Genomic DNA, 23,467 nt, shown 5'->3' with positions numbered 1-23,467 from the left:
AAAAAAAAAAACACTGTGAAAACTAGCTATTAGTTTACATCACTCGTTGCAATTACAATCTTAAATGACAAAAAAAATATTTATAATTAAGCTCGTTGTTTTCGGAGTACATTTATTAATAATAATTGTTATACAATGAATTTAATACAAATTCAATAAATTAATAATAAACTTTATCCTATTTCATTTATTATAAAGTTTGATTCACAAATTTTTGACTTGCAGTATAGTCTAGTATACAATTATTTTCGTAGTATTAATTTTTTATTTAGGTTTTGATAATGGTCAGCTGTTTTTATTTATGTAAAAATATACGTCTATAACAACTGATAATAATGATAATACTTAAATGTTTTAGGTACTCAATACTAGTTTTGAAATCAAATAAATCTACATGTATAATTACACTTAAACAAATACAATATGATAATCATCTTAGGTGCGATTAATGGGAGCTTGGGAACTGAGCCCCCAAATATTTCCAAAGCCATCCCAGATGAAAAATTAGTCTCGGAATTTCATGTTTGGTACATTTAGCCTCCCACACAAAAAAAAAATATACATAAAAATATAAGCTCTAATTGCAACTATTGGCGCTAATGTTGATTTGATTATAAAAAATAGGTTTTGCTATCGACATTTGTGATTTGACAATAACCATTTAAAAAATCATATTTTATTCGATTATTCGAATAAACCGCTTATTTCGAGTAAGGGATAAACTCAATAAGTATGTACTTTGTGTTTTTTTTCATATATTTAATCAAATTCTTTATTTTAGCTGTAAGTTTCGATGATGTACTTTTCTCATAACATAATATATAATATCACACACGTGTTCCCCCCCCTACAGTCCCAAAACTCTACAGTACCTCACAACCTACAGCTAATGGCCTCAGTTGCCGAAGCTTAAATCAAAAAAAAAAAAAAATATATATAAGTTAAGACGAGTACGTTACATAATATCAAAGAAATTGTGTAAAAATATAATAAAATTGTTTGGTGATAATACTAATCATAATAAGTGTATTCAATTATTTTTAGACATTTTACTACATAATATTATAAATATGTTAAAATATTAATAATTTGTAAGTTTGAATCAAAAGTTGATTTTTGTAGTTTACTTAATTACCAATTAAAGAATACAGTTTTTTTTAATTTTAAATGTATTTTTAAGAAAAGTAATGATAATAAATATTATACTATTTTCAGAAAAAAATCAAATGTTTGAGTATTTTTAAATTTTTACGCTACTTTTTTTTTTGTTTTATTTAAAAATACTCCTCAAGTACCAGGGTCATTGGCGATTCTGAAGAAACACATTACATTTTACATTTTACAGTTAATTTTATACGCTATTTTACTATAATTGTTCTTGTACATTTAACATTGGGAATGAAATAAAATTAAGTACATGTTGTTAGGAAAAGTGTTTTGGTAAAAATATTTTAAAAATTAATTTAATTTTTAACCAATTTAATTTCTGGCATAAAGTATTAGTGGCTTAAAACATGAGAAAATAATAATAAGTACCCAACATGAAATTATAAACCTAAAATGTTTGCTACAAAAGAGAAAAAAGTTGAACTTTTTTTATAGTGATGCACTTACCCTTACAATGTTAATCAAAATGTTGTGTGTATATAGAAATACTTTTTTTGATCCATGGGTATGTAAAACTATATTATTATAATGTTTAAAAGAGCTCTTGAATTTATCTTTAATGTTCTTTTATGAAGAAAAATAAATATTTTTATTCAACGTACAACGAAGTATAGAAATTGATTATTATTAAAGTTCATAATAACCAAGGCACAGATATTGTTTTATTTGCATATTTTACTATTACATTTTATATATTATATTACCCATGCTCTTTGAAACATTATTTGAGTTTAAAGTTATTTAAACTTCAATATTGTATGGTTTGTCGTCCATGTATATAATTTATTTCGTCAATATTCCAGATTTTTGAATCGATACTATTCGATTGAAATAACAAACTTAATTTTCAGTATTTTAATTAAAAAATGTATAGGTTCATTTTTAATAAAATTATTTAGTTCCCAAACATCAAGTAATAATATTTTTAATGTAAATTTGTTTTCACTTTCATTTAAAAGTTAACGTTTAACGTGTTATAATTTATAATGAGATATACAATTAATATATACTCACACTTTTCAACAGAAATGTAGATATCTTTATATAATTAAAAATTTACATAATCTGACCACTGAATATTTTTAAAAAATATCATACAAAAAAGAGTTCTAAAAAATATAAAGTTTTTTTAAAGTTCACCCAAGAAATAATTGTGGTAAAAAAGTATGTACGACTGATATAACTGATATAAAAAACTATTTTTTTAAATATTTAATCCCTAGATTAAATATTATTATTTTTTAGACTTTATCAGGCATAGCGTATTGCTTAGGTACTTATATTTCAATGTGTATATTATATACATTCAAACATTAAAAAATTAATATTCTTTGTATGTTGATGAATAAGCCTCTGTTTCAGTTAAACCACTTGAGTGAATAATACGTAAAATAATCCAATGTCGTACTTTTTTTGTAAGTCATTCTATGCCATTTTATAAACGACTTTTTATTGAATAACTACAAAAATTACTTCTATGATAATGAAATCGATGAGTAGTACAATTAATAAAAAATATATCGGAAGATTGTCACAATAGTTTTTTATTTTATGTTTCTTGAATACACGAATAAATGAAAATATAAATAATTTATAATGCATTTATTATTTAATAAATCATTTATTTTCATAACAAAAAATGTGTATTAGAAAAGTTGAAGTTATTGTTATTAAATTGTTGGCACTATATATGCTGATAGTATTCTCGTGTTGTATAAAATATTTTGCTATAATAGTATTTCATTAGAGCTTAGATTGGATAGTGATATTTTAACCGTCTAAATATTTAAATTTAAATTGCTATTTAATTACAAGAAACCTTCCATCAAAATTACTCGTTTCATTATTTTTATAAAATATATTTTATTGGTAGCGTTACCTGACAATTAGTACATATAATTTAGATTAAGTATCTATTTGAATTAAATTGAATTGATATCTGGTTAAAGAAAACGATTTCAATATCCATGAAATAAACCAATTACCATGTCCTACGATGCAGACTCTACCCACTAAGCTTCATTAAATTAAACCATAAATCAAATTCGATCGTATGCTTTTAATGAGCTATTCAACTCCGTTTGCTGAATTGATAAGTAGTTTATGTTATCATAGATAATTAAAACGTATGCAGTGTTTACATAATCTTTTCTCTCGCCGTATGGCGATTGTATCACAACATCAGAACAAGTAAAACCTACCCGAATTACTAGCCAACATACTCCACAATCACGCTCAATCCATTGCTAACATCTTCTAATCCATCGGAGCTTCCAGTCCTCAAACCATATTTTAAAGTCATTTAGAATAAGTACTAAGGGCCATTATACTCGATATTCTTTTATTATTATTATTATTATTATTAAGTACGCAATACATTATGTTATCGATTAAATTATATTTTGTCAGCCCAATATGGCCCATGTTTTTATGAATAGAAAAAAAAAACTTTTTCTGGAATTAATTTTTTAGGACACTTAGTACAATTTATTATGGCTGGTTAATTGTTGCTGTTAGTTAAAATAACATTGCGAAGGTACTAGGTAGGTATACCACGTTGTACACAAATATGATTATCCCGAGTAGATTTAATCTGGTGTAGAATGTATGGAATGAGATTCCAACAAGCATGTCAGATTTATTGAGTAACTTAGGACTTAATACGAGTGGGATTTAATTTAATGGAAAACCAGTGCGCAAGCTTAGTATAAGACCTACTCGAAAAGTTCCTATGTAGGGATTTGTTTTTCTATGAAAAATAACAAACAATCGATAAATGATTAATATCTCGTTAAAGATTAATTTTTTTTGTACCCACGTTATATTGATTTATTTTAATTTAAAAAGATTTTTTGTTATACGCTTTCATATTTTATATAATTTCATGACTATATCCACCTACACCTACCTACCTAATATTTGTATTATTATATTTAGTATAATACCATTAAAACAGAAGACTGTTCGTATTATTCATGTAACTGGTTTTAAATTGGCAGGGCTTATAAAACATAAAATAATATGGAATCGGGACTTGAATTTAATCCTCTATCTACATATTTTCTATGCCAGGGGACAAGGGTGGTCAACTTTAAAACATCTAAGTTTTTCCGGGTTGTCAGAATCGATTTACCCTAAATTAATAAATTAAAGAAATCGCTCTGCTCGGAATTTTAAACATTAGGTTAAAATTAATTCAAGAAAAGATGGGAGGAAGTCGCGGTTGACTCAAACCATGTCGCGATCAACCTGTTGGCCATCAATGTTCAATAGACCAACGACTGCCTACTACTATCGTACTTCTATATGATTTTAATTTAGTAGGTTGATTTTTATCTAAGTTTATACATTTATAATATGGGTTTTAAGTAGTTATCGATTTATACGTTACTAGTATGATTGTGCCAAAACCCATTTTGGCATCAATAATACATTAGTGAAAATAATCATTAAACTTTAAATATAAATCACAGTGACAGAGAAAAGTAATTATATTATAAAGGCATTATTAATGAGTTTTTAAGCTGGATATATAATTTAAAATCGTTAACATATCAAATAAATGTTACTGTCAAAAAAACAAAATTTTGCACGTTGACACTTGGCAATTCAAGAATTATTCAGTGAAAACCTTACAATGTATAAACAGTCGTTTTATTATGCGACAACTGCTCTGATCGATTGTACTGAACGAGAAAATCGTGCAATTTTGGCCAACCAACTCAAAACGTATTATATTCTTGGGCAAAACATCAAATCGCAATCACGCTGGTGAAAAAAAAATGTCATAAATTCACTCTCGTCGTCCCGAATATTTTATTCGTTTTGGAAATAATGCGTTTTTAAGCGGCTGCAGCAGAGAACAAATTGAACTTTCGTTATTACCAATAATACAGATGATTTACGAAAAAAGAAAAAGAAGAATTTTATTCCACACAGGTTTTGTATATAACATAAGCTTAAAGTTTTTTATCCATTTTACGGCCTTATCTAATCGAGCAATATATATATGCATTCAATATGCACGTTTTTGATGCATTTTAATGTATTTTTCGTTCCAACGTTGGGACCGTCATTAGGTATATTTTTTTTTAGTACTTATGCCGTTTTAGAATGTTGATACCAAACATGACAAATGCTCGGAGAAAAATATTTAAAATTAAAAACTTATTTATTAAGGTTAATTTTTTTGTCGCCAATTTTGTACGTACTTAATGGTACTTAATTAATACCCAGCCCTCTAGATGTACTGATGTATTCGAGTTCGAGACAATAAAATCTGTGACTAATTTCTAATATCATATTTATACTATAAAGAACCTTATTGCTTCCAATAAATTGCTCCAAGGGAGTTAATATCAATATTTTCAAAATATTTTGTTAAAATCATCCAAATTCAAAAAAAATAAAATTATTCTCAATGTCCTTCATAATTATGCAATTTTATTTTGATCCAAAATGGAATAAGATATGATACAATATTATTTTAATCCGACTTCCCGCATACGTATTACGAGTATTTGGGTTTATATCAGAACACACCGTCAAGCCGATCTGTCGTAGGTATATACCTATCCGCTAATGAAATGGGTTACGTTACCGTTTTGACTCTCAACGTAAAAAACTCACGAAGAATATTAATAATCATTATAATATCATAGATTATTATAGGTACGTTTTCGACCAGTGATTTCGACGACCGTATGCCACGACCGCGTTCGGCGCGTCTGCTGGCGATTCATGCCATGTCGGTGGTCGGCGGCATGGGCGCGCGCGCGAGCATACTCTCTCACTCGCTCTCTCTCGCCCACTCACACGCTGTTTCTCTACGGTCGTTCGCCGCCGCCGCCGAAACCCGCGTGTCGGCCACCGAACGTTGCCGTCAGTAGTTCGGGTGTTGGCGTCGTCACGCCGCGTCGGTTTCGCGGGAAAAAATATCGCACGCACACGCGGACCACCCACCCCATTGGGACTGCGAAAAACCCGAAAATTCTAAACGTTTCCGGAAACGGTCGAACAACTGGACAAACGCGCGGGCAGACCTCACGACCGTCATTGTTCGGGTGTTTTTTTTTTACGCTATTTTCATTAAAAATTGGTTCAATATTTTCTCACACTGTTTCACGTGCCACCGTCGTGATAACGCTGAGTATTACTTCATCGTGAAGACACACAACGATAAGGTGAGTGATGGGTTGCGGAATATAATATTTCCGATACACATAGTCTTACTATCACTTATTAAAGCCCGGAAATTATACCCTTACTATTTTCAAATCGAGTCCACTCAACAGGTGTGTCGACTTTTTCATCTAGCCGAATCCTCAAGCGAACATGTTATCGTATACATACTCTCTAGTTTCAAAATATATACATAAGTTTAATTATTGTTTAAATCGACCAAATTCGATTTCCCATTGCCTTTCTCCCTTATCCTCGTAGCACGAAAGTTTTGATACCTGTACCATATCGAGATATTATTATTAGTATCCAGATATATGCTACCCTTTCGCCGAGACTTTTGAACTCGAAACCGACTCTAACTCAATATTTATCCTTTTGTCTGCCATCATTACGATATTGGGCCTTTTATACGGTACCTCCGCGATTCTTTTATAAATGGCTTACCCATAAAAAATTGGTTCTAGTGTGTTTCTAAGTGGTTCTAAATAATATCATTGTTGTTTCGGAGTAGGTACGTATTTTGGGGGTTTGTTTGATTCGCGTCCTTCTTTAATACTTTATGGACCACGTCACAACATCGAAGAATTATATTTCACAAATTATATAATTTTTTATAGTGTTTTAATTTGTTAGTTCCCTTTTTATTATTTTAATGTTTATAAATTATAACAGTGATTGCGAATATAGTTTATGCTACTTCTAGAAAATTCCTTAATATAGGCCTGCCAACCACTCCACTGTGTCACACATCCACACTGATAAAAAAAAGGTACCTTAAGGAGTGAACTTAACAAATCAATAAATACCTACTTGTATAATAACGGATGTGTCATACATTTCGTTTCAAGCATATTGTAAAAAACATTCGATCCTGGTAAAACTGATTTTTGTCGATCTTTGCCAACGATGAGCCGACAACACTTTTTACATATTACCACGCATATACTTATTGGAATATTGCATTTAATTTATTGTAAATACTACTAGGTAGTACTCCAAAATAAAATATAATTTAGACTCATGATATTTAGATGCATAGCTGCATCGGTGTGTTCCATGAAGTTGGGGACCCCCTAATCATCTCCAACATACAACTAATCAATATAATTATTTAAATACTGTTTTTTTCACAAGTAATCTATATAGTATATGAAATGGATGGCTTTAAATTGGAATTTTTCTTACAGTTTACTTTTGACACGCATAGATACCTACTTGTTCTAATCTTGTAAATATATACCTAGATTTAGTTACTTGTTGTCGAGCATTTAAAACTTAAATTGTCCACGTTATTCCATGAAATCATAATTAGCATACAAATATTTATTTTAACATAAGCTAGTATTTCAAAGCGATTGAAGTATAATATAATAAAGTTCGTATATGAGCAATAAAATATAAAAGAACCGTCAAGTTATCATAATGGTAAAGTCTTTCTAGATATTTATGTCAAAAATTAAATGGAAAAATAACCCCTTGATATAATGTAATATTTATTAGATTTTATATACGATTTCAGTTTCTGAGACATTTTAATTAAATAATAATGAAACTCAACACCCATGCAGATCACTGAACTAGACACAATAAAAAGCGTATTTTATAATATATTTCACTAGATTAAATTTATTAATATGTAAGAATGAAATCATATTAATTTTTATGACACTAGAGAATTAATTAAATTGTGTGAAAATTTAATAATGTATACATTTTTATATTTTATTATTAAAGTAGTTCAACTTTACATGTTGTCAACGATATTGTCGTTTTATTTAAAACGATTAGAAATCCCTAGATTATTGTTGTAAGCAATATTAATAATTAAAATATGTCAATTATCATAACAGTAAAAATTAATAAATAATGATTATAACATGAATGAATGTCTTTATTTACTAGTAGTAGTACGTACTAAATAAATTTCAAACATGATATATTATTAAATTTGTTTGAAATAAGAAAAGTTAATATTAAATTCATTAAGTTGCATTTTGAAATTAAAAATTATTAATTAACTGTACACTGCTGTAAACCTTTGTCGATGCAGATAAGTTACCTCGTATTTACAATACAGTCTTCAAAATAGAAAATAAATGAATGAAAATACCAAAATTGTTAAAAAAAGAGCCACATACATAAGATATCATAATACAAGTCCATGACAGATAATAATATGAGTAACGTATTATAAAATTATATTGTTATATAGCAAGATAAATAAAAATTCACAATCGTTGTGGCTCCTCTGTCATTGAATTTAATCCATAAAATAGTTTAGATAAATATTTTTCATCTATTTTACATAAGCCACTCAATAAAAACATGATTTTCTTAAGAAGATATAAATTAAAATCAAAATGTTAAATGTAAAAACACTAAAAACAAATATTTTTCAATTATAGTAAACAAATCTTATTATCTCGATTTACTTAATAAATCATCTAATAACATTCAATTTTATTTTACTATTATAATTTTATATTAACATAATAATTATTAATTTATTCATACTATATATAAAGAAATACGCACGTTTAGTTAAAATAATTGAATTGATGTTTTAATAATAATACACATTTTACCTTAAATTCTAACAACTTGACTATTAAGAGTGTTTAATTTAGTAGAATAGAAAAATAGCTAACTAACGAGTAGGTATTTACGTAACAAATCATAATTCAAATTTGTAAAGTTTGTTATAAAGTACTTAATAAAAAAATAAACTCTACATAAAATATTATAAATTGTAATGAACTAATTTAAATTCTTAAAATATTGTAAAATTTAAATTAAGAATGATAAATACGCAGTTTGATATAAAATAATCAAGCTACAAATTAAAATTAAAATTATTAATTTATTAAAATATCAGGGTAAGATGAAAATCGTTTTAAACTGTTATTTCTAATTATCTACGTTCTACAGACTTAAATCTCATCAAAATCAATTATTTTAATTTTGCAAATTCTAGGAGCTTAAGATATTTATAAATTAGTTATCTTACTGTCAAATATCAATATCGTTAAATACCATGTAACTTTAATTTGATTTCATACATTTTCGTATGGTATTTGAAAACATGTTCATATTATAGTTATATAAAATTATAATATACATTTAAATATTTAATAATTATGTTATAAAATAAAATATATAATTAATTAACAGTGACTTAAAAATATTAAACTATGAAAATCGACCCGTTGTCTTAAATTTTGATGTGTATGCCTATATACTATATAACTATAATATGATTATATTTTTTTTTATTGGTTTTGAGCCCGAAAACTAAGATCATTAGCTATGTAGGGGTTACTGTTTCTTGTGAGGTTAGGGTGGTTGGTTTGGCAACTCGTGTATGTGTTACAAGGTTTATACTACTTAAAACTTGGGTGGTCACCCATCCTGGAACTAGAATCAGAAAACGGTGCGTACTCTCAATCATGCAACTGATTGAAGCAACAGCGCCATGCCAAGGCCCATTATTATATATTTTATTCTCACATTTTGTAGGTAGGTGCTTATTGTTTTTAATCTTGTTCCTTCTATCAAATAATTGATAATCGTTTTAAACAACTATTTAAATTAATTCTTTAAATAGTTTATCATTGTTAATTGTATTCTCCAAATCCATAAGTCCGTTTATTCAAAACCTCAAATCATATAACTTAAAGAACAATTATATTGGAAGATATATATTCGAATTCAATAGATTTGAATTACTTTGATATGACTAGTTAATCACTGCTATAAAATTTTCCTTCCTGATTATAATACAGGTACTTAGAAAAGTGTTTAAATATCTAGTACTTACTGTTGTCAGGCACGTATTAATATGACAGGCATATTAAAAAAATGATATAAATTTTAAATTAATTAAAATTATCAATTTTTATGTCGGTATTGCAGGCCATTTATCAGGGATATATCATACATTAATGTACATTATCAAACGGTTAAGCAGAGTCAGTATTCAGTATTTAGTAAAAATGCCTCAACACCAATCCCAGTCTTAAAATAAAAGATGAGATTCTACAGTTTAAAAGTTAAATAGGAATCACAATAGTTGTTCTTGTGTATTTGATGCTTACTAATTTTAAATAAAACTAAACAAACTATATTCTCATTATATTTACCCTCAATTCTGAAAAATTGGTAATTTACGTATCTCAGTATGACAATACCGTAGGATCTTGCAAAAAAAGAAGAATTTGATACCAGCTAATACTTGTTCTTATAATTCTCTACATTACTAACATACATTTTTGATGATTACTCCTGTATAAAACCAGTACGTGGCTTTTCGTATAATTTTACCTACAGTGTATATACTTTTTGGGATTTTGCCAAGCTGTCAAATATTCATTCAATAATCATTCAATATTTCCAATCGGTATGTTTATTTACGGATCATTGCCAAACATCTTTGTGTGTCACAAAATAACTATGTGTAGGCACTTCGTTCTACGACATTAGAGTCACACTATAAGAATTCTCTCTATATTTTCAATACGATTCTGTGGAAAACTATATATAGTATGTTCGATCTATTCTCATCTCCTATTCGAAATTCCTCTAAACAATACACAACGAAGAAAGAAAATACATTATCACATAGACGACTCAAGTGCAACTGACGTAGTTTATATATAATTATTATTTATCACGTAATATTGTATAAGATGACATTTTTTCAATACATAAAAGCCTACTGATGAGAGTCATTCCAAGAGACTTCACTCCAATAATTGCATTTATTGATGATTTAATTATAAGTCAGAATTATAAATATAATTTGTATAATTAAATGTTAATAAAAGATGTATCTCTAAATGTACTAAATTTGATTACAGATATATAAAACATATTTTATATTTTTTCAAACTAATTTTTGAATAAAATTAAATTAAAGAGATATATATGTGGCCATAGTTAAACATGTAAACATATAATATGAGTATTTTATATAAAAATTAAAAGTTTCGTTTTTATTTTTTATTGTCTGTCAGAAAGTATGAACATTGTTTAGTTGACATGAATAATATACATATTATTATACATCTAGTAAAATAATTGTAGTTTTTGTTAGTTTTTTTTATATTACTCAGTGCATTATTTCGCTTAAAATCGAGCCAAGTAATAAAATACTTAGTTATTTATAAGCCACAAAACTATATTAATTTTAATGAAAAATTTAACCTTTTGTGTTTGAAAATTAAAGTAAATTATGCACAATTGTCTGCTGTTATTAATTGATGATTACTACTTACTATAATTGTACTAAATTTGCTCAAAAATAAACAGCATGTTTGATATTTCTAAAAATAAAAATAATATTATACTGTAATACAATAATTTATAGTATTATGTTATTATACAATATGGCAATTATGATACTAATATACTTATATTACGTGCCAATAAGCAATTTAACTGTTTAGAGCTTCAGGTAATGAATATTTAAAATAAAGTAGTTAAATAAATAGTTTAAACGCGAGTGATATTTATAAATATACCTACTCATATACTTATGTACATAAATGTTATGCTTACTGGCACAGTAATTTGCCATACGTTAAAATTGTTTTTACGATAGCTACATAATGTAGAAGTTGTTTGATTTAATATGTTAATTTCGAGTGTGGTCCAGCAATATCCTTTACATTTCTTAAATATAAATTGTTTTTTTTTTTTTTTGACGGACGCGGTTTTTCCTATTTGTACGACAGTCAATGATCGTTACTAAGTAATTTTCAGAACCTTGCTGTGGAGATTTATACTGTTTCTTTACAATAAATTTGGATGTTTTCAAGTTTTGCATTACGTTAATATACTTAACGAGTGCAGATTTATGACCTTTGATCTTAATTTTCCTACATTTCATTTAGTCATACATATTATACATTGATTTATATCTTATACTTGTTATCAGTTATAGTTAGCTGCTTCTTACTAAATAGTCTTGTCAGCAAAAAAAAAAAAATAATAATTATGAAAATAATTTGGTGTATAGGATTAGGATACCCTAAATGCTTCTCTTCGGTATGTACTGTAGCTGATGTATCTTCCCATTCGGTTTGTCAAATATTACATTTTATTGGTGTTTGACTCGGAATTCAAGGTCGATTAGGTATAATTCTAGAAGTAGACACCAGGTGCGTGGCAGTTGTTTACACATTTATTTATGCGATATCTCAAACGAGTATACCAGACTATGTCACTAACGGCATTTCATGAAACACCCCGAAATAGTACTTCTTTTCTTGCAAAGCTTTTCTAATCACGTTTATCACGAATTCACGAAACCAATCTTGTGTATAGTATGTATATATATATTATGCGCTTTTAGTAAATTAAGTAAAAGTTTCATTAAGGATTTACACTTAACTGGACGGAATGATATTATTCGATTTATAGAAATTGAGCACCGTGATCACTTTTGCTTATTTCTTTGATTCCGTATGCGAAATAGCATATTATGTGCATAAGATGGATCATGAATTAGGTTCTTCGGATGCTTTTAAGTATTTTAGAAATGATTTCATCACGATCTGGTATTTTTTTTTTTTAAGTAGCTATTTTATGTTTCTCGTTTAACATTGAACTATTTACATCGCTCAGATTCTATGATATTTAGTTGAAATGCACACTACAAGATGATATGAATATATTTTTGCTTCTTCTTATTCGCTGAGTGACCAGCTGCGGTGCGGTCCTACATATTATGGATAGGTGGTACTACTACAGTACGAGGTATCGAGTCATGTGTTATTCTGGCTTATTTAAATGAATTATCAATATTATCGATTGTATAAATAACACTCAGTATGGTTTTAATGATTGATTTTAATTTCACTGATTTGTCATGAAGTATTTTTATCATACGGAGAATGTGATACAACGTTAACTTTATTAGACCTTTGAAGTATAATTTTATGAAATTCCTTATTTATTTATTACCTACCAATACAAAATTCTATAATAATATTAAGCAATTGATTTTTGTCAGTCAGAAAGTGTTGTCTAAAAAATATATTGTATTTGTTTTGTCATTGATCTAAAATACTTATATACATACCGCTATACATTTTCCAGCATTGTTTACTTTTTTAATCGCTTAGGTATTATTATATGCTTCTCTAATCAGATTATATTGTTGAAAATAAAATATAATTATTTGGACTACCTAACCATTGTTGTAATTGTGTATTTTTGTTGAAAATCTCCACTAGTTTAAATATTAGTTATAATGTACCACACTATCCAAGCGGATAAGGTAATACTTCAATAGTAATATACCTAATTATAACTAATATATTGCTTGAATATATATATATTTAAAAAAATAATTAATGATTTTGAGGATTTTAAATAATTTTTTAATTCAACCCTTTATGAAAAATTAATGTGGCATTACGCTTAACTTTTTTACTAACTCTTGTAATGAAAACCCATGATAAACATTGTATTATATTTTCAAACATCGGGTTAAAAAGTAAAAAAATGTAATGCATTTTTTACTACAAATTTGAAAATAGTTTCGAATTTTGTTGATTATGATGGATTTTGTCAACATTTGAAATTCAAACAGAAAGCGAAAAACTGCAGTATTATGTAATTGTGACCTTTTTAAGTTGCAGTAAGAAAAACTTGTTAAGCACTTTGTGTAGTATTTTAATGTTGTTTTACACATAAGTCATAACCAACAATTTTCGATGTCTATTAATAATTTTTCTATGTCTGAAAATTTCATGAATATGCAGTTATTGAACATTTAATGTCTCTGTAGTAAGTTGTTCTTTTTTGAATTGCAACAAAAAATATAATAGTTTTCTTCGAGTCTGGTTTTCCAAATTAATTTTTAGTTTCTCTCGATTAGACTACTTTTAAAAGTACTGGAAAATTGTTTAACTCCCAAAGTACAGATTGATATTTTTACCAGAAATTTACCAGAAAAGGATGATGATTGGAGCATTGTATCTACTGGTGTTTTCAGATTCAACTAAAAATGATGAAAAAACATCATTGTAAATGCAATACATTTACCACTCCGCTCAGATTTTAAAAATTGCCTGTTCAAATATTAATAATGCATATAGTCTTTAAATAGCCCACGGGCCCAGAGGTAGACTTAAAGTTTCATTAAAACTTTAGGTATTATCCATTAAAACAGTTTGTCATAAAATAATGTATTTATTATTTATAGAGTACATACTTATTTAGCTAAATATATTTATTATGTCTCTTGACATATTAATGTATTATACATTAACTAACGAGTAACGAATAAGTGACATATTATTCAATAAACCATTATAATAGGTATATAAAATTACAATATCCAGTGGTTAATAAAATTAGATTTTATAATGCTTGGATTTTAAATTTAATTTCTGTCTACATGATAATCGTATTAACTTTTTATCCATTTTTTAATTAAATTAGATACACTTTGTTTGCAATGGACATATTATTATTATAGTTAAGCTACCTAGCATTTAAGATTTTATCAATTAACTAAATGTTTTAGTAAACAGTGAAAAATATCGATTACTTGCTGCTAATACCTACTTGGCTTTTAAGTAAAATTACGACTAAATACTAATATTTTGTGGTTATTTTAGTTACCATAAAATGTTTAATTATTTAAATTTGAAAAAAAACAACAATAAAAGCAAAATATTATTCATATTATTATACTCGTATTATAATAGTGTGTTGTATTCTCATAAATAATAATTATTTCGCTTCTTTCTTTTCTACCCCGTTATGAAAGTTGAGTGTTTTAATTTTAATCAATATCCTAGCTGAGTATACTTCTACTTTTGTATGAATTTTTGTTATATGTGTTAAATATGGTTCAGTGTCACTGCTATTTTATAAAATATGTATTAATACCTATACCGCTATTTTACGTCAGAGTTTGAACAATACAGAAAATTGACCGTCAACTGCGCCTTTGTATTTTGTATAGGCCCCTATACAAGACACTTTTTGAGACTAATAATGTTTTTTACATAATAAGAGAGTTATATGAATACATTATATTCTCGGTATAAATATAGAATAGTCTACTATCAACATTGTTGAATAATTGAATAATTAATTATATGATCATAATATGAACCTTATAGATTCACTAATAACGAAATTAACTCTGTTCAATAATATTATATTTTATTAAACTATGACAAAAGTAATTAGACAATATTAATCTGGTATTCCAACTTTCAATGAAATGTATATAATTTTTAATTGATTTTGTTACTAACAAACTAATTTACTCCATACAATTTGGTTTTTAAGTATTTTAATATTATAAAAATGAAGTAAGATTACCTATTTGTATGATTTTTTATGACATTAATTTTTGAAATCGGTTTTATTATGCTGGTTACTAGATGCTGAATCAAATAATTTAAGGACTTATAAATGAACGATTTAATATGATTAACTTGATAAGTTCATAACTTGTTTAAAACAAACTCTACTATAGACTACAGCACAATATAATTAATAATTAACTTATTACTTTTTTTGTGAGAAAATTTCAGAAACCGGCTAAATTTATGATCAAAGTTGGTAACAAACAGAACTCTATTTAAAACCGTTTTTGAAATGCCATGATAAATTGCTTTTAGATTTTAAAAGAACATCCATTTATTTATTTTTAATTCGTATTTATTTAACAGATAACATTTATGATCTAACAAAAACAGATTGTCCACAAAACTGATTAAAAGCCTTACATAGATGAATGAGCATTGTTTTAATTTAGAAATACAGATCTTAACTAAAATCGTTATTGGTTTATAATCTATAGGTATATCAAAAATTATGTCAGTCTGTCATAAATCTATGCCTGTCTAAATGTTTGGACCGATTTTGATAAAAATTTTTGTGTGTGGTTGAGTGGTTGTCTGGATGATTTAGATTTATAACTGGATTTATAACTTTGTAGATGCAACCCGGGGAGGTGCTCGAATAGGGATTTTGAGATTTATGTTTATAAATGGTTGTTATTGGTTATAATAGAAATAAAAATATATTGGTAGAAATAAGAATTTTTTTTGTTTATTGTTGCCATTGGTCAATCGGACAGATCAGGTATAAACATTAAGAATGCATCAAATTAAATTTCTGCACATTGCCTACCAAGGTGGATGAGTTGCATTTATAGCCGTTAATCGGTGTGTCCACAATCAAAATAAAAATAAATAAATAAAAATATAACATATTATTCCTAATATATAGAGTAGGCATTTTTAACGGGCCACGAAGTGCATAGTAATCTATAAAACATAGCATTATAACGTGAATAATATAAGTTCTAAATGTTGTTAAACTACTTTTATCATGTGGTAAATGATAGAGTACCGCGAGATAAACTGAAAATCAAAAGTGGCAGTTGGTACACTAATTTTGTTCAAAGTTTTACATCAAAAAATATAATTCTTCTAACATTATACAAATTATACACATAGGTGCATAATATAGTGGTTAATTAACATAAATTGTTTATTATCTAATTATAAAGAAATTAAAACAAAACTAATTATTCTTTAACACCGTTTTACAATAAATTATCAAATTTGAATTTATTCATAATACTTTATTATTATTTTTATTGTGTTTAATTTACTGGCAACATGTTAGATAAATTATGTAAGATATACAATTGTAATGGATATCAGAAAATATTTAGAAACGTTACTCAAATTTGAATTGTGTGGAAACATAATGATGAGAATTATAAATATATTTAGTAGAAATAAGTACTACTTGGTTAACAAAAATATTCTACTATATAGGTAGGTATGTAAAAGATAAATTGTTTTTTTATACGTTGATGATTTTTTAAAAAAATTGGAATTATTAGTGTGTAATTATATACTTTCTTGTAAAGTGTAAATGCTTTAAAACTTGTACAGTGATTACATTTTTAATATTTTTAAACGTTTGTTAAATATTACAAACATTTTACAAAACTGTTAACATTTTAATTATTTTCTTGATAAATATTTAAAAAAAAAAATATTTTATTTTCTACACACCAAAGTAAAATAATTCAAAACTGTGTAAGTTAATTACTTTCAATGTAACATTAATAAATTACTGTCATTTCATGCAGATGTTCAAAATACCTTTCTTGCAAACTTATTTCTTTTTGAATCCTTATGAAACACATTAATTTTTAAACACTCCTATAAATCGCAATGTTTTTAATGATTTATAAACTAAAAAACTAAAAAAAACTTTAAATATTATCAATGTTGCCCCATTTTACGTTATTGTAATTAAATGATAGTATTATAAAAATTATATTATAGATGAATTCATTACAGTCCATCTACACCTAACTCATAATTTTCAGTAATGTTTATTTTTAGAAGTATCGTATAGCGTTCTTAGTTGAATTTTCTTGGGAATCCCTACAAAAATAGTATAGTTATTATTAAAATCAAAATAGTTCCCGGTTCATTTATATTCAAAGATTCTATTACCTAGTTTAAATTTCTAATAATATTGATGATAGAAACATACAATGGTTTATAAAGTTTGTACATTATATTTATTTAAGTATTGTATAGGCGTAATTTACCTGTGATAAGTAATCTCGGCTGTACTTGAAGTATTTTTACAGATGCAGTGATTATTAACGTTATAATATTATGTTTTTGTATACTAAATTATTATTTATAACACAGTTTTTTTTTCGCTAAGTATATCAAAATTAATTCAGATTTGAAATCACTTCAGTCTTCGAAATGTTAGTAGGTAATTTTACTGTTAGTATTGTATAATATATCTTTTGTAATTTATCGGTTAAATTTAAAAACAAAACAACATGATTTATACATTTTATTATTTCTAGGTTATACTGTTAAAATACATTAAATATGTTGTATATCATTATTATTTGTATTCTTTAATATTAGTTTCCAACAGTTATTTTAGTAGAAAGAAGGTATAACACACCATAATTCTAAAAGCTTGTTTTTTCTTTGTTGAATGATTTAAAACACTTATTTGTGGCTCTGACTTTTTATGATGATTTTTTCATACAATTGTAATATTTAAAAATATATATTTATCTTATGGTGCACCCTTTGATTTTAAGTTTATATTAAGTAAAATAAGTTGGAGGAATCACACATTTATCTCCACAATTGTTGGATAAATCAAGTTTCCCACTTCCCATTCTTTAGGAAGTATAATCAATATTTTGATTTGTATTTCAAATGCAATTGTACCTACTATAAAAAATAAAAATAAAATATTTACGATACTATTAATGTTGGTGTTATATTTTTAACTTTTGTATTTTTGTATTTTATTTGAGAATATAAAGCTGCTTTGTAATAAAATTATAAAAATTGTTAACTTATTTTTGAAAAATTACAGTTTAGATTAGTTGTTAATGGTGTAATGATATACATTTAGTTTCAAATGTATATACAATTATTTTTATGATTTCTATTATTCTAAAAATATACTCATGGTATTACTATTAGGCAGTAAATAATTATTATATATTATAATTGTAATATATTTTTGAATATTAAATTATTCTATTGAAAGTCCTGTGCCAAAAATAAGGAATGTTATTTTGAAAAGATTTATTAGTCTTTCACGCCAAAAAGAAATGTGGTATACTGCGTGTACTATTGATACATCATAATATCCGTCTGCTCTCCGTCTGCTCTCAGTTTGAGCATAAACGCTAAAAATACGTTGCAATTATTGTAGGCATAACAAACTTTTTTCATACCATTGACGTCGAGTGTCAACATTTTGTCTTCGCGTATTTCAACTTCTAATAGTTGAAGTGAATATACTATGCCAGAAGCAAATGACACTTAACTTGCAACCAAGTACTTGACACGACAGCTGCATCAACCAACAGTGTACCCATAATATACAACTATGAATGCAAGAGGGTGTCATATGTGACCCCATTTGAGCACAATATGTGAAATAGTTGCTAGAACTTGACCAAGTATTTTATTATTTAGTAACAAGGGCTCAATCCTTAATTCGATATTTAATTTGACGGTTTTTAAAACAATTAAATAAATTAAATAAATCTTAGAAAATTCAGTTTTAATATAATTTGAAAATTAATTGTAGTAATAAATCACAATCGAATAAATATCAGAATTGTGGTGATTTTATTAAGTATCTGAGTTCAAGTTGAAAATGTCTTGAGATAGCATGACAAAATAAGCAATTGTAAAATAAAAAAAAAAATTAAATTCCTAATCACTTCTATAAAGATTTAAAAATTCTTTGTATTTTATATCAATTATATTCTAGTAGTCCCCTAACATCGTGAAATCAGTAAGCTACTTATTGATCATCGTAGAATCAACAAAATACTTAAATTGACAAAATAGTGGCGTAATTCTAACTACTTGATTTTAGTTGCACGTATCATCGATATTTGTAATTAATGTTTGTCTTGAAAACATGTGCCTACGTGACTAAAAATGTATAAATGTAAAATCTATATCTATTTATATAGTTATATATATATTTGTTTTAAATATAGACATGATATTAAGTTTGAAATACTCGTCTTTTATTTATCGTCTTGGTGCAGAATAGATATGAGATATCTTTCATTTAATTGTAAAAGTAATGATAATCATCGCAATCAAGAACATTGTGAAAAAACACTTTATTTTTATAACATATTGTCGGTTATTTTTCTTTAAAAAAATAAAATACTTATTCAGAAGCTCGTCTAGATTTTATATCTCATCTAATGATCTTCAAATAATTCACAGAAAAGTATATAACTGAAAATAATAATTAAAAAAATTGGATTCGCCTAGAGAATGTGTTCGTAGTTATTGATTTAAATTATTCAATTTGTAAAAATCAACTCAGTTTAATATGATAAGATACGTATTTATAATACACTATAGTATAAAATAAATAAAATGAATGTGTATTTTTTTTTAAAGATTTTCATTTAAATATACCTTGTAATAAAAAAAATTATAAAAAACCAACATTAATGTATTCATGACGATGTAGGAATTCTTTATTTTTCACTAGACACTGTGAGTGGAAGGAAAATTGTATTGTTTTTTTTTCTTTGTCCTCAGGTGAAATTATATTTTATTTTGTATATATTTTTTAGAATAAGTCAATGGTTTAATAACGTTAATTGCGCAAGTTGTGCAATTGTATTACAATTATTGTTTTAATGCTGCAGTCTTGGGTACTGTTTGCCATTCTATAAATATTCATAATATATAGATTTAAATAAATCAAACACACACTAATTCTAAATTTTTTTTCTATGAATTTGCAGATATTCTGATTTTTAAGCATTTTGTTATGAGCTTATTATTTGTATTAAATATCATACAACATAACTTGATACGAATTTTTAGGAATAAAAATCAGATTTGTTAAAAATGTGAATTTAAAGTTTAAACCTGAAATAACTGTCATGGCTATTGATCTTAATATACATCCATAACTCGGTAACAATTCGCCTACTCGAATTAGTCCTTACATAATCCCTTCGAGGCGTAAACCGCATCGAAAAGCAATCAAATATGAAATTAAATTATGTATTCTCGAAGGATCTAGTAGGAGATTGCTAGCGCGTCTACGTGTCTACGTCGAAATGAACAAAAATTAGGATTATTTGTAGGAAACGGAAACAATAATGTTGTTGTTAGCAAAATATGAATTTAATTGAATTTAATGCAAACGAAATATGATACAATAGATAATTTGATCAAACAAAATACAAACAGAGTATATATTGTATCAAGTAGTTTGTCTAGTAGTTTTTGCAGAGTTACAGTTTACGTAGTATACCTCTGAACGTTTCAAACAGACTAGTTGCTACAGAGTAAAAACAATTTTGTTATAGTATGTTAAAAACCAAATGTTGACAATTCATTATTTTATATTTTTAATACCCGTTAAAAAGTACTTGATTAACATCGTTTATTATGTTACATGAGAATAATATGTCGTCTTTAAAAAGTCGCGATTTGTATCTATTAATTTTTTGAGTTAAAATAGTGTTCTTAAGTTGTTTAAAAGCCTTGGAAATATAAACGAAAAAATATTGAACTTCTTTTTTAAAATATTCTGCAATTACTAAAAAAGTTTTTAATAAATTATTCTATATTATGATATATTTTAATTCAAAAATATGATTTTTCTTATTTGTATTTTTTTTTTTGATAAATTTAATTTAAAAAAGGTAAAAAATTTTCAGTGTATTTATATAATTAATCGATGTTTCTATGACAACCAGCTTAGGTTTTTCATCCCAATCTAGGAACATTCGATTAACTACCATTAAAATAAACAATTTTTTTCTTCAGGGTCTCATAGAATATACTTAAGTATTTTTTATGTACTTTTTTAGAATTTATTTAAATAATTAAATTACAAACGGTTACACGGCGTCTTGGATAGGCTATTTAGCTACACTTCTACTGTTGGTAATTTTTATTAAGAGAGCGTTATACCCGCATGTGTTGTCTACTTGTCTCCGCCTTAGAAGTGCGTAACATACCAAATTTTAAGCTAAGAATATCACGTTTAGCTCTGTCAGCTTAAAAAATTAGAGTGAATTTTCTTCTTATAAAAATTAAAAGTAAGATTATTATGGAAGGCTTCTCATGTGCTTTTTATTATATTTTAATTTTAAAGAGAGTTATGAGTATTTTAAAATTTTAAATAGTTTGTACAACTTAAAATACTCATAACTCTCTTTAAAATTAAAATATAATATAAAAGCCCATGAGGAACCCTCCATAATAATCTTACCTTTAATCTTAATAAGAGGTCAATTCACTCTAATTTTTAAACTAACAGAGCGAAACGTCATCTTCTGAGCTTAACATTTGGTATGTTATGCACTTGTAAGGCGGAGAAAATACATGCGGGTATAACGCCCTCTTCATGACCATAATAATAATATTATTATTATGTATACTAACATTAGTTTTTAGATTTTACATTTCGATTCAAATCTTATAGTGTAATACGTGTAATAATATCTAATCATTAATTTTACTGATTTTTATTGAATTTCAAAGCACTATCGTATTGCCCAACTGGCACTTCATTATACCTGTCAATGATAGTAGATTTTTGAATAATACTTAATAACCGATTTAAATAACTATATATCTTTTTTACTTTCTTAATTTAAGTAACTCGTATGTACCTACTGAATAAAATATGTTTTTAAGAAGTATACGGTGTGTTAGCAATAGTTTATATTTTCTGAAATATTTTATAATTGTTTTATTTTTAAATATCAAATATACTCGGTTCAGTGGGGGAACACGCCGATTCTGAGCATTCAATTGCTCAAAGCTTCTGTTGAAACCGGCTCAACTAAGATGGTGTGCTACGTGGGGATGTGCAGAAAACTTGATTTTCGTAAGTCCACCGTGTGTTCTCTTGCTGAACAGAGAGCAGGTATATTGATTTGATTTTTATGTATATTATTTAAAATTTCATTAGTTTGGATTTCCTGTATACTTAATACTGTTATTTATTAATATTGATAATATAGAACATTTAAAATGTATTCGAATATTTATTTCTCTCTTATAAACCTACTTAAAAGAGTCAATGCACTTGTATAATTAAAAAATATCTCTTACATTTTAAGCTATTAAACATATTTTTTATTTCATCAAATGATATAAAAGGACATACCAGTACATTTTATGCTATTGCATTTTTGTTTTTAGTGCTCAGAGCATCACACAATATATATATTATAATATCCAAGTCAGTTAAATTAATAAATATAACTTTATAGCTTGCTTCCAGTTACGGTCTAAAAATTTCTAACAGGACTGATAACAGCTATTAGTCTAACAAGTACAACGAACTGTATAATTTGTAAAACCAAGCATTGTCAATTATATCACATAATATTATAGTTAATGAAATGAGATATTTTATAATTTTTTTTTTTTTAGTTGTTAATATATGGAAATGTATGTTATATGGAAAAATAAAATAAATTTAATGTTAAAGATTAAAATTGTATAAAGCTCGAAAACATAGAAAAGATATTATGTATTTTTTTTTTAAATTTAAGCCCTGTATTATT

At 26.3% G+C, this 23,467-nt stretch overlaps 1 protein-coding gene across 6 annotated transcripts in view; it reads left to right on the top strand.

Annotated features, from left to right (window-relative positions):
- Positions 1-6,045: 6,045 nt before the first annotated feature.
- The window catches only part of LOC111032710 (small conductance calcium-activated potassium channel protein 2), a 261,206-nt gene continuing 243,784 nt past the window's right edge, over positions 6,046-23,467 (top strand). For 4 of the 6 annotated variants that reach the window (XM_022313148.1, XM_022313152.1, XM_022313147.1 and 1 more), the window contains exon 1: positions 6,047-6,350. The gene's annotated coding sequence lies outside the window, so the exon portion shown is untranslated. Of the gene's footprint in view, positions 6,351-23,467 lie in introns of all 6 variants that reach the window. The other 2 variants (XM_022313151.1, XM_022313150.1) reach the window with 1 other exon arrangement.

This window comes from Myzus persicae, unplaced genomic scaffold, assembly GCF_001856785.1.
Source record: "Myzus persicae strain clone G006 unplaced genomic scaffold, MPER_G0061.0, whole genome shotgun sequence".
Lineage (NCBI taxonomy): Eukaryota > Metazoa > Arthropoda > Insecta > Hemiptera > Aphididae > Myzus > Myzus persicae.
Note: the sequence above shows the minus strand (reverse complement) of the source record. Positions and strands in the feature narration are given on the sequence as shown.